The 11,981-nt window shown below is 37.8% G+C and overlaps 1 pseudogene across 1 annotated transcript; it reads left to right on the plus strand.

The window, feature by feature from the left end:
- Positions 1-4,721: 4,721 nt before the first annotated feature.
- On the plus strand, positions 4,722-6,692 carry LOC311620974 (elongation factor 1-alpha 1-like; annotated as a pseudogene). Its single transcript has 2 exons — positions 4,722-4,801; positions 5,259-6,692. The product of its transcript is annotated as an elongation factor 1-alpha 1-like (transcript).
- Positions 6,693-11,981: the final 5,289 nt, after the last annotated feature.

Genomic DNA, 11,981 nt, shown 5'->3' on the forward strand with positions numbered 1-11,981 from the left:
GTGGAGAAGAAAAGAGAGATGGGATAGAAAGTTGAGTCAGATTAAAGCTCTACTCCTTTGCGGAAAATTTCCCAACACATTCCTCTAGGCTGAATTTATTGGATTTTCATCTGTATTTGCACCATTTGCTGTGAAGTTCTTAGCATGTTTATTCTCCTAGTTGACTTGTTTGTCTGTATCTTCATTAGACTGGATACTTTTTAAAAACAAGAAAATTCCTTGTTTGTCTGACTGTGTCAAAACCTTAGGTTTATAACAGATGCTTTAAATTTTAACTCAATTCTGTGACAGCAGTGCCAAACTCACTGTGATATAAAGCTATGTTTTAAGTGTTTTCATTAGAGATTCCCAAACTATTGAAAAAATATTCTCAATACTCAATCACTACTTTTAAAAATATTTATAAAATTTAGAAATTAATGAACAGTTTCTAGGAGAAAAGAAAAATTTCCTAAATAAATCCTTTGTGATTTTTAATATGATTTAGAATTTTTATGAATTGATGTATGTGAATACCTATATATTTACAATTCTTTCAAAATCATTTGTTTAATTATTATTCTATTATGTGAAGTTAGTTTTTTTTCTAATATTTGCTTTTATGTATATCCTTCTATTAACTTCCTTCAATATATATCTTTATTCTCATTTCTATTTCTTTTAGGTTAAATAGCAATACATTTACTTATCTTTGTTCACTTTGTCTAATTATTTTCCAGAGAGTTTATACCAGTTTTTCCCATCAGCTGTGTGTGAAACCCTTCTCACTACACTCTTGGGGCACTGTTATCTTAAAATGAGGACAATTAGCTATCAATCAATGCTTCTCTCTTTAAATTGGCATCTCTTGATATTAATAACTTGAATATTTAATTTTACATTTTATTAACTATTTGTATGTCATCTTCTATACATTTTCTATTTATATTCTTTCTCCATTTTCAACTAAAGTATTTTATGAGTTTTTAATATGGTAAATATTATTAAACATCTGTAATTGTTCATATACTTTTTTCATTTTGAATTTTCTTACAATTTTAAGAGGCTTTGTCCTTCAGATTGCTTCATATTCTACATAGGTAAATTTCACAGCATTTCCTAATGATGTATTCCATTGTTTCTATGTACAGGAAGTGATTATCTACTCAGAGATAAGTTGAATAATCACATCTACACCAGTGTTCTGCTTTTATTTTTAAATAAAATTTATTTTAATAGGCGATAGCTCTGGTCCAACTTAATTTATCCGTCAAAAGTGCAATTTCCCCAAAACCATTGGGTAATTCATCCACATGTGTTGGTTTGCAATGCTTCTTGACTCATTGTGATTTTGGCAGTTTTATGATTTTAAGACAGTCTCTAATGTTCTGTTGATTTGTTTGCCTACCCTGAAACAATATTTACAAATGTTTTATAGATGCACATTCCCCGTCAGTGAAAAACAGATAGTCATGCAGCCACATATTCAACATTTGTTTCAAGTCAATCCAAATACCTTCAGAAAGTGATGTCCATGAGCTCAGCAGCCAGCTGTAGCCATAAGGGAACAGTGCCAATGCGGGGGCAGGAAGAGCACATATCTGGCCTAAAGACAAAGATGCAAACATTAAAAAAAAAAAAAAAAAAAAGTTTGCACTGGCAGTTTCTCAGGTATGCTTATAGAGTGAATTTGGACTATTCTCTCTCTTATTTTTTGCTGCAGAAAATATTTTACTTTGTTGTTGAGAGTATTACAGATGTCCCCTGTTTGTCTTCCATTGTTCCCCTTCACCTGGTTTCCACCCTGCCCCCACCCCAGGCCTTCACCACCTTATTGTCTGTGTCCACAGGTAAGATCTGGGTTTAATCTCTTCTCATTCCCCCTTCCCCGTTCCCTCTGAAATTCTTCTCTCTATTTCCAATTCTAGTATGTCTAATTATGGACAGAGGGATTTTATTTGAAACACAGCAAAGCAATTGGAACTGTTTTTGTTTTCTGAGCAGGCAAGAATGATGTATGGATTTTATTGGGAAAAGAGATTGGAGTGCGAGGAGAAAGGAAAGACTGAAGTTTCAAAACTTCCGTCAACTCATCCATGTTCCACTCAAGCTGGTGTGTCATTTACTTCTCAGAGCCTATGAGCTAATCTTTAAACATTTGGAAAGCTAAATTACTGTGCAAATAAATAGTACTGATGCTTAGGGGTGGCACTTCGGTGAAAGAAGAGATTAGCAACCCTGTCCTTGTTGAGAAGTTAAACGATGAGGAGTGAAGTTTGCCGCAATATGCATTTAAGCATAAATAATATTGTTAAAAATAAGCACACTACAATCTGAGGGTGAAAATACTTGCATTAAAATAAACAAAACCTTACAGCACTCTAAGTATAAGGAAAGTGATATCAGATGAATCAGGTAGCAACACTTATATTTACCTTAGAAAATAAGTATTTTGTCCTTTGCAATGTTTCCTTCAGCATTATACAAGATCCTTTGCACAGACTTGGAAGCAAATTAATGAAAGTCCTCAACAAGGATTAATTGCATTTTTTGCCAGATGAAACTGCCTAGGGACACCAAACCACTTACCAACATATAAAGACGTGCCAAAGAATGAATCTGGAAGTAAATAAAAGCTTGCTCTTCCATGCCAGAGAACACCTTTCGGAGAGGGTGAAGAACTCACACCTGCCACTCCATGAGATATCTACTCTTTCAATGTCTTTCACGCAAAGAGGCCACTATCAGCCACATTAGCCAGATGAGTAGCATAAACCAGCATAAACCAACAGGCAGTCCTGTCACAGGGAGGAAACACTGAAGGGGAGTTTGATGGAAAGAGAAAAGGAAATAAAGGAAGAAAGTTTTGTTTTAGTTTGTTTCTGTTTGTGCACATCTAAATAAGCACCGCTTATTAAGACACGGATCTCAGCTGGTGGAGTATAAACATGAGAAGTTTTATTTTTGCTCTACCAGTGCATTCTACATTTATCAAATTCTCTATCTGACCTCTTAAGACTGTTGTAGACAGATTCCATAAACTTCGGACACTCTCAGATTTAAAAACTCAGCCCATCAAGTTTAAAATTCTCTCATAGATGGTCTAAAGTTTTTTCATGTCCAATTACCTCTTAAAATCACAATTCAAGAGTCTTTAAGTGGGAGGTTAAGATGGTCTGCACTTCCTGACCTTCACTGCTCCGGTTGGGAACAACAGGAAGGAAAGGTGGAAATCAATCTGTTTTAACTGCTTATAGTTGTACTTCTTCATTTGTTGGTTTCTGCTGCTCCTCTGGCTAATTCTGAGAGGCTGCTGATGGTGGGCGCTTTGTGTAAAAAGCCTTGGTAGAGTTGCTGTCTTATGGAGGGGTACATGTGCGGTGTGTGTACTGTGCCCTGCCCCATGAGATCTCCATATGGCTCACTTCTCTGGCATGGGGCATCTTTTCTGGCACAAGCACTTCTAATTTCTTCTATTCAGTTCTCTCCACAGTGGTACGTGCCACAGCCTCCCATGCTGTACTCCATACACCTGGAGGATTGCTAGCAAAGTGATCTCAACATTAGCTCCTTTTCTGGTATTCCCGGACCTGTGAGAAATTCACACACCCTTAGCACCAATGGTAAGAGTCTTGTCTGTTCTATTGCCACCTTCTGTCTTAGCCTACCATCATTTTCCTTTAATTCACAGGATAAGGTCAGCAGATCTTATCAGATAGCCATTGCTCAAATATAAAGCCAGGTGCTCATCTAGGAGGACCAAAAATTTCTATTCAACAATCTATGAAAGATTCCCTTTTGTAATCTTGACTTGAGGCCTGGGGAAGTACCTTTTTCCATGAACGCTACATTCCATATAAGCCCAATGATCTTCTCTTCTCTACCTTCAGTTATCTTATGTAAGTGGTTGGGGGGTGGGGTCTGGCTTGGGGTTGTAGGCTTTACATTAAATCTTGTAAGAGATATTGAACCCCAGAAGCTTTTTTAAAGAATGTAGTATAATAGCATCCTTTTTGTCTCAAGTTTGACTCAATTAATTAACAAATTTAATTAATAAATTATACATTTGCATATCCACGATGCTGAATTATTCCATTCAATATTGTTTCACGGTAAAAACAATGGACTAAAATAAGGCAGATTATTATGTTCCTATGATCTGTGTGGAATTCAAGCAATGGAATCATCTTGTTGCTTAGTATTCTCTGCCTGTCCTTTTTTTTTTTAAATGCTTTTTTGTTTTTAAATTTATTTTAGAGAGAGAGGAAAGGAGAGTTAGAGTGTGAGAGAGAGAACACACACGTGCAAGAGAGAAACATGAATATGAAAGAGAAACATTGATCAGTTGCCTCCTGTGTGCATCCTGACTGGGTCTGTGCCACCTGGGTCTGTGGCCTGACTGGAATTGAACAGACAGCCTATTGGTGCATGGGACAATGCCCAAGCATCTGAGCTACACCAGCCAGGGCTCTCCCTGTTATTAATGCCCTGAGGGTTAAGCTGTCCTGTGGGAGAGTCAAAAGACTTGAATATTTGCACATTAAACACAGAGTGTGTGAAATATTATGTTGATAAACTGGCCCTTGAAAGAAATGAACAATCTAATATATATATCAGAAAACTACAAAAACTCCAACCCCAAACCAAACAAAAACATAAAACACTGGCATTTGAATTATTTGCCAAGTTACAAGGTATAAATCCTTTCACTGTGTGATTTCAACCTGCTAGGAAGTCAGTGAATGGGGTGTAGCAAAGAGAGCCACATCACTGGCTATTTTGAGCCACACAAGCTGTCTGCAGTGCATCATCGAGTAAATGGGTATGTGGCATGTCTCCACAGAGTCTGATGGGAATTATGGCAATATTGTAACCCTTATGATATATTCCATCCAAGCTACCCCTGAAGCTATCTCTACATTAAAAAAGTTAAGGACAAGTTATTTTCTGAGACAAGGCAAAATGGAGTGGACCTGAAAACAGAGCCACAGGGGCATGGTGGGGCATTCTTCCTGAGGGAAGTAGAGCTAGGTAACAAGGTGAGAAGTTAGGTTTACCAGAAAAATTAGTGAAATTTATGGAGATGGAGTACCCAAACACTAATGGTTTTTAAGAACAGCCACTTTTGTGTAAATAGTTTGCTTGTCAAGGCTGTAATTCTACTCCACTGGCCCAAACTTTCAGTTAAGTTGATTAAAAGCAAAAAAGGCCTATGTGACTTTTTCACAATGGGTTTGTAACCAGAACATGGCTGCTGTGAAAATACCACTAAATTAAAGCCAAACCAGTAAAGAAAAAGATTCAGATCAACGTTGTTGTCACTGGACACATAAATCCTGGCAAGTCATTGGCCATCTGATCTATAAATGTGGTGGGATCTACAAAAGAACCAGTGGAAAATTTGAGAAGGAGGCTGCTGAGGTCAGGAAAGGCTCCTTCAGGTATGCCTGGGGTTTTGGAGGAACTGAAAACTGAATGTGAGCGTGGTAGCTCCACGGATATCTCCCTGTGGAAATTCAAGACCGCCAAGTATTATGTGACCATCATTGATGCCCCAGGGCACAGAAACGGTATCAAAAGCATGATTCCAGGCACATCTCAGGCTGATCATGCTGTCCTGATTGTCGTTGCTGGTGTCGGTGAATTGGAAGCAGGCATCTCCAAGAATGGCAGACCTGTGAGCATGCCCTCTGGCTTACACACCACTGGGTGTGAAACAACCAATTGACATTAACAAAATGGGTTCCACTGAGCCACCCTATAGCCAAAAGTGATCTGAGGAAATCGTTAAAGAAGTCAGCACCTACATTAAGAAATTTGGCTACAACCCTGACACAGTAGCATTTGTACCAATTTCTGGTTGGAATGGCGACAACATACTGAGACCAAATGCTAGCATGCCTTGGTCCAAGGGATGGAAAGTCACCCATAAAGATGGAAATGCAAGGGTGCCACACTCCTTGAAGCTTGGAGCACATCCTGTCACCAACTCGTGCAACTGACAAGCCCCACCAGGGTCACTACAAAACTTGTGGTCCTCTCCCTGTGGGCCGAGTGGAGCCCTGTGTTCTCAAACTCAGCCTGGTGTTCACCTTTGCTCCAGGCAATGTTACAGCTGAAGGAAAGTCTGATGAAATGTACTGTACTATAAAGCTTGGAGTGAAGCTCCTCCTGTGGACTATGTAGGCTTCCATGTCAAGAACGTATCTGTCAAAGATGTTCATTATGATAATGTGGCTGGTGACAGCAAAAATGACCCACCAATGGAAGCAGCTGGCTTCACAGCTCAGGTGATTATACTGAATCTCCCAGGCCAGACCAATGCTGGATATGCACCTGTGCTGGATGGTCAGTCACACAACTCACATGGCTTGCAGATTTGCTGAGCTGAAGGAGAAGATTGATCATCGTTTTGGGAAGAAGCTAGAAGATGGCCCTTAGTTTGTGAAATCTGGTGATGCCACCTGCCTTCGTTGATATGGTTCCTGGCAAGCCCATGTGTGTTAAGAGCTTCTTTATCTTCCTCTGTATCTTTTTGCTGTTCATGACATGAGACAGACTGCTGCTTTGAGTGTCATCAAGCAGTGGACAACAAGGCAGCTGGAGCTGGTAAAGTCACCAAGTCTGCCCAGAAAGCAAAATTATTATTATTCCAAACACCTGCCACCCCAATCTTAGTGGTAGCATTGCAACCGCCCATTCACACTCAATAGTAAAAGACTGGTTAATGACTGTAATGCAGAGTAAAACCTTCCTCTTTAAGAAGAAAAAGAGAATGTTTTGTAGACCATTTTTTTTTTTTTTTTTGGTGTGTGTGCCAGTTTTTAAGTTGTTAGTTTTTAAAATCAGTACTTTTCAATGGAAACAGTTTCACCAAAAATCTATTACAGAATTTTGACACCCGTTCAAACAAAGTTTAAGTGTTCACTTCGGCAGCACATGTACTAAAATTGGAAGGATACAGAGAAGCTTAGCATGGCCCCTGCACAAGGATGACATGCACATTCGTGAAGCGTTCCATATTTTAAAAAAATACAAAAGGAAACAAAGTTTAATAGGGAAAAATATAGGCCTCTGTGAGCTAACGTTAGAGAAATAAAGAAGTGGGTCTGTGTCCCTATGCACACTGGATAAAGCAGAGAAAAATAGAAGGCAAGAATTGCATGAGGTTCAGAGGGCAGGGATAAGGCTAGAGGGAGTTTTCAGAAGGAAAGACATGGGAGTTGCCAAAGTCTTGGAGAAGCATTCAACCTTTGCCTGATGTACTGGTATGTATAAATTTAGTTTTGATGAAAACATGACCTAAGATGACATCTGGATGTTATTTATTCAATTGTTAAAAATAACTATAACCTTTTTTTATTTATTTGACCTGACAAATATTTATTTATTTATTTGACCTGACAAATTATTACTACAATTGTTTCTGCTTTTATAAACATATTTAATAGTCTTATTTTATACACATATTTAAATACTATTTGATACATTAAAATTCATGGCTATTACAATTTATTGGTAAATTATCAAGGTAAAATTTCTCTTTGCTTACCCAAGAACATAGTGTATGTTATCATTTGTTCAGATATACTTTTTTTTTGGTATTGTTCAGAGTGTTACATGTTTCCTTTATTCCCTGATTAACGCCCCTCCCCCCCAGCCACTCCCACTGCCCTAGTGTCTGTGCCCATTGGTCATGCTAATATGCACGCATACAAGTCCTTTGGGTGATCTCTAATCCCCCTTCCCCTGCCTTCTCCTTGAGGTTGGACAGTCTGCTCAGTGCCACCTTGTCTTTGGATCCATTTTTGTTCAACAGATCATCTTGATCATTGTATCTCACAAATGAGTGAGATCATGTGACATTTATCTTTCTCTGAATGGCTGATTTCGCTTAGCATAATGCTCCCCAGTTCCATCCGTGCTGTTGCAAATGGTAAGAACTCTTTCTTTTTTACCGCAGAGTAGTATCCCATTGTGTAGATGTACCACAATTTTTTAATCCACTCATCTGCTGATGGGCACTTAGGCTGTTTCCAAACCTTAACTATTGTAAATTGTGCTGCTATGAATGTAGGGTTGTATATATCCTTTTTGATTTGTGTTTCTGGCTTCTTGGGCTATAGTCCTAGAAGTGGGATTTCTGGGTCAAATGGGAGTTCCATTTTTAACTTTTTGAGAAAACTCCATACTGTCTTCCACAGTGGCTGCACCAGTCTGCATTCCCACCAGCAGTGCATGATGGTTCAGATCTACCTTTGTATCTCTCAAGCATTTTGAAAGTATTTCTTAGTAGATCTTCCCTATTTCTTCTTAAACATTAGTAGGTGTGACAGAGACTGCTACTTGTACCCTAATATCGTTTCTCCCCTTCTTTCTCTGCAGTGGAGGCCCTGAATTTCAGCTGGGATGTGGCTACCCAGAATAAAACTTCATGTACAGCCCCCCCCCCCACCCTCCCCCTTGCAGGCAAACCTGGCAATGTAACTAAGTTTTGACAATGGGAGGTAGAGCAAATGGTGACAAGGACTGGAGTACCAACCTGGTTGTGGGAATCTGAGATGGAAGTGAAGAAGATTACTTGGAACAAGTACCACAGTAGGCCAGGGAACTGAAGTGCTAGGTTTTGACGGAATGCTGATTCCTTTATGCAGACGGCAAGGTTTCTCTCACATGGAGAGGGAGACTGAGCCAACTGACAAAGGCCTTCATTTCATTTGGTTAAAAAGCAGGAAAAGGGCAGCGAGTATAATAAACTGCAAGAGTCTGAGAGCGAGTTTTATTTGACAGGAGTGGAAGTAGTAATGATCTAGAAGCAAAAGTACAATCCTTAGAGTTCTGGGTCCACAGGAAGACAATGGGAAAGAAAATACAGAGGTTGGCAGGTGTGGTTTTACAGTTCTGAGTACAAGAAACAGTTTATTATTGTATTTTAATTAATTAATTATTATATTATTTATTATGAACAACTGTAAACTTACTTTTGCTCACCTCTGTATTTTCTTCCTGTCTTTGTATAGGAAAATATTTTTCTCTACATCCAGTTAGATCAATATGATTACAGCAATTCCTCCAAATATCCAATAATATAATTTCTGTCAGTATGAATACAGTTTAAATGGGAAGTTGTGAGAAGTCAAATTCATGGGGCTGCCAACCCACTGCCATTTCACATGAAAGTTGAAGTAAAATCTTTATTATATATGTCAGCATATTATATATATTTGTCAGTGGGAAGCAATTTTCAGTTTACATAAATTTTAAGAATTTATAATATTTTCAGCTATTAATGGCTTGTGGCAAAGCGATGTTAATATAACAAGACAATTTAATTAAAAAAATTCATAACCAGTTTCTAAAAACAAACTTTATTATTTAAAATGACTAATCTGTTAATTTTAATATGAATTTAAAAGCAAATTTTTATGCCTTTCAATGTTCTCCATGACAACTATTTTGTGCCTAATTTTACTTGTTACTCCAGAGAAAACAATAAACAGGAAATTCTAAAACAGGTGGATACTATTATATTTTGTAGTTTATTTTAAAACTATGCTACCCAATCAAGGTACATGCTTTTGACTGGAACCGAACCTGGGACCCTTGAGTCTGCAGGCTGACTGACACTCTACCCACTGAGCTAAACTAGTTTCAGCTCCTTGTACCTTTTTAGAGCACATAGTAGACTTGTTTATGTCCTGTATTTGAACTGCCCTCAAGTTCATCTTTTTACTCTTGCTAATTCCAAACTCTACTTTCTGGCAAAGAACCATCACCTTTAGCTTTCTTTACTTCTTTAATTAGCATTAGCCATTGGTTTTTGGTGGGATATTTTTCCCTAAGAAATAAATAGGTCTTGTAACCATGTAAACAAAAAGGGAGAACAACACGACTTCCTCTTACTGAGCCCACTAGGCTGCTAGTGGCCACTTCCTTCATGATGCTTATAAACCACCACTGCGGGGCAATACACCTGCCCACTATCAACACAAAGCCTGCCAGTCTTAAATTCATATTTTCTCTATTCTTCTTCTTTTTCTTCTCCTTCTTCTTCTCCTTCTCCTCCTCCTCCTTCTTCTTCTTCTTCTTCTTCTTCTTCTTCTTCTTCTTCTTCTTCTTCTTCTTCTTCTTCTTTTTCTTCTTCTAAACTGAAACAAGGCATTTCTCAATTTCTAGTATTAGACATATTGCAATCTTATTTGCAAGTTATTTCAGTTTCCTGGACTATTATATATTGGAGTCAAAATTCTAGAAAAACAGTTACTCCAGTAAAGTATTCCTTGTCTGATCACCTACATTGTTGAAAGTGGACAAATTCCAGAGAAGAGGAACATCTTTATATTCTGAGAATTAGAGTTTTCCCAAAGGTAAATGATTGATCACTATCTTTGACCTACATCCCTTACAAATAACTCTATCTAGCAAGGGGTGGCGGTGTGTGAGTATGATAGTATTTGAGCCATTACTTGGGTCATGGTCTTTGAGGCTCCCAAGACCACAAAACCAATACAGAGATGCTATCTACTAATTCTATATTCATGAAGCTTCATTTGCTCACTTTCCAGTGTGTATACTAAAAAGTATAAATGAAAGACAGTTTTGAGCGAAGGCAGTTCTGAATCATAAATATGCTCTCTGAGGAACCTCCCATAGCCCCATTCTGCCATAACTTCATGGTCTACTTGAATTTCTGCATGATCAGTACAGTCCACAAAGGCATTAATCCCATGCTTTGAAAGGTATTAGTGAGGGAAATTTGGTGTAAACATTCTGTTTGTTGATTTCTTGTATTATCATCTAAGATAGAATATATTTGCTTATGTACTTTCTTTCTGAAGGGTTAAAAATTTCTCCAGCTTTTTTTGTAAAGTTGAGTCAATGCTGACACCCTAACAAAAACAAATCACTTATCTTCCAATCACCAATGGAATGCTTTAACAAATTATTTATGATTAAAAAAAGCATCACTAAAGTTGTCATTTCTCATTTTACCAAAATGCTTTGTTTCAATCCTCTTTTTGAGGTAATGCAGTGACTTTTTGCAGTGATTGATATGGGCCATTAATGACAAGTCCAAGTAGGTTTTAGTTCATCCATCTTCCCTTAGTCCAGACAAAAAGGCTACTGCAAATAAACATCATGTCTGAGTGATTTTTGACAGAAAGAACTCCAAAGAGCCTCCTGGCCTATTGTATACTTGTCCCTTCATCTACCTGCCAGGAATGACAGGGCACCTAGTGGGGCCCTGGAACCTTGGATTTATCATGTCCAGGAACCTAACTGTAAGATAACCTTTATGGGGCACTAACTTGACACCTTGTAATTTTGGTTCAGTTTTAGGGGTCTTTAAGACTATCTGGGCGTTGGTAGAGAATGACACATGGAAACACAAATCCTTACTATAATACCACACACAAATATTTGCCATTGTGTGTTTCTGCATATCTCTGCATCCTGACTTTCAAAATGACAAAAGGGATAGGGGAAATTGTGCTGGTGGGACACTGCTTTTTTTTTTTTTTTTTTTTTTTTAATGAAAATACTGTTTTCAAGTTTTTATTTACTTGGCTGTGACAAACGTGCTTTTAAAAAAAACTTTCTATTTCAAAGACCATGTGGGCAGCTGAGCTGGCATCACATTGACAGGCAGATTCTTCAGTTCACGTTTCAATGAATACTCATTGTTCCTGTTTCTGATTGATTCCCTGGATGATTCTGTTCTAATCTCTGCAGGAAGGTGTTAATTATCCTCTTCTAGTACCTCAAGAGCTTCTCAAAGTAAAAATATGTAAAACAAGACATTGAGTAATTTGAGAAACTTCCTCATATAGTGGGAAGCCAGTGACTTTCTAAAATTAGAACAGTTCTGTATATCTGCTGTTTTTATTTTTATTTTTTATTTTCCCAATATAGTTGACATTTAATATTATTATATATTAGTTTCAGGTGTGCAGAATGGTGGTTAGACATTTATATAATTTACGAAGTGATCCCTCTGATAA

This window comes from Pipistrellus hanaki (assembly GCF_964339955.1).
Source record: "Pipistrellus hanaki genome assembly, chromosome: 1".
In the NCBI taxonomy this organism is placed as follows: Eukaryota; Metazoa; Chordata; class Mammalia; order Chiroptera; family Vespertilionidae; genus Pipistrellus; species Pipistrellus hanaki.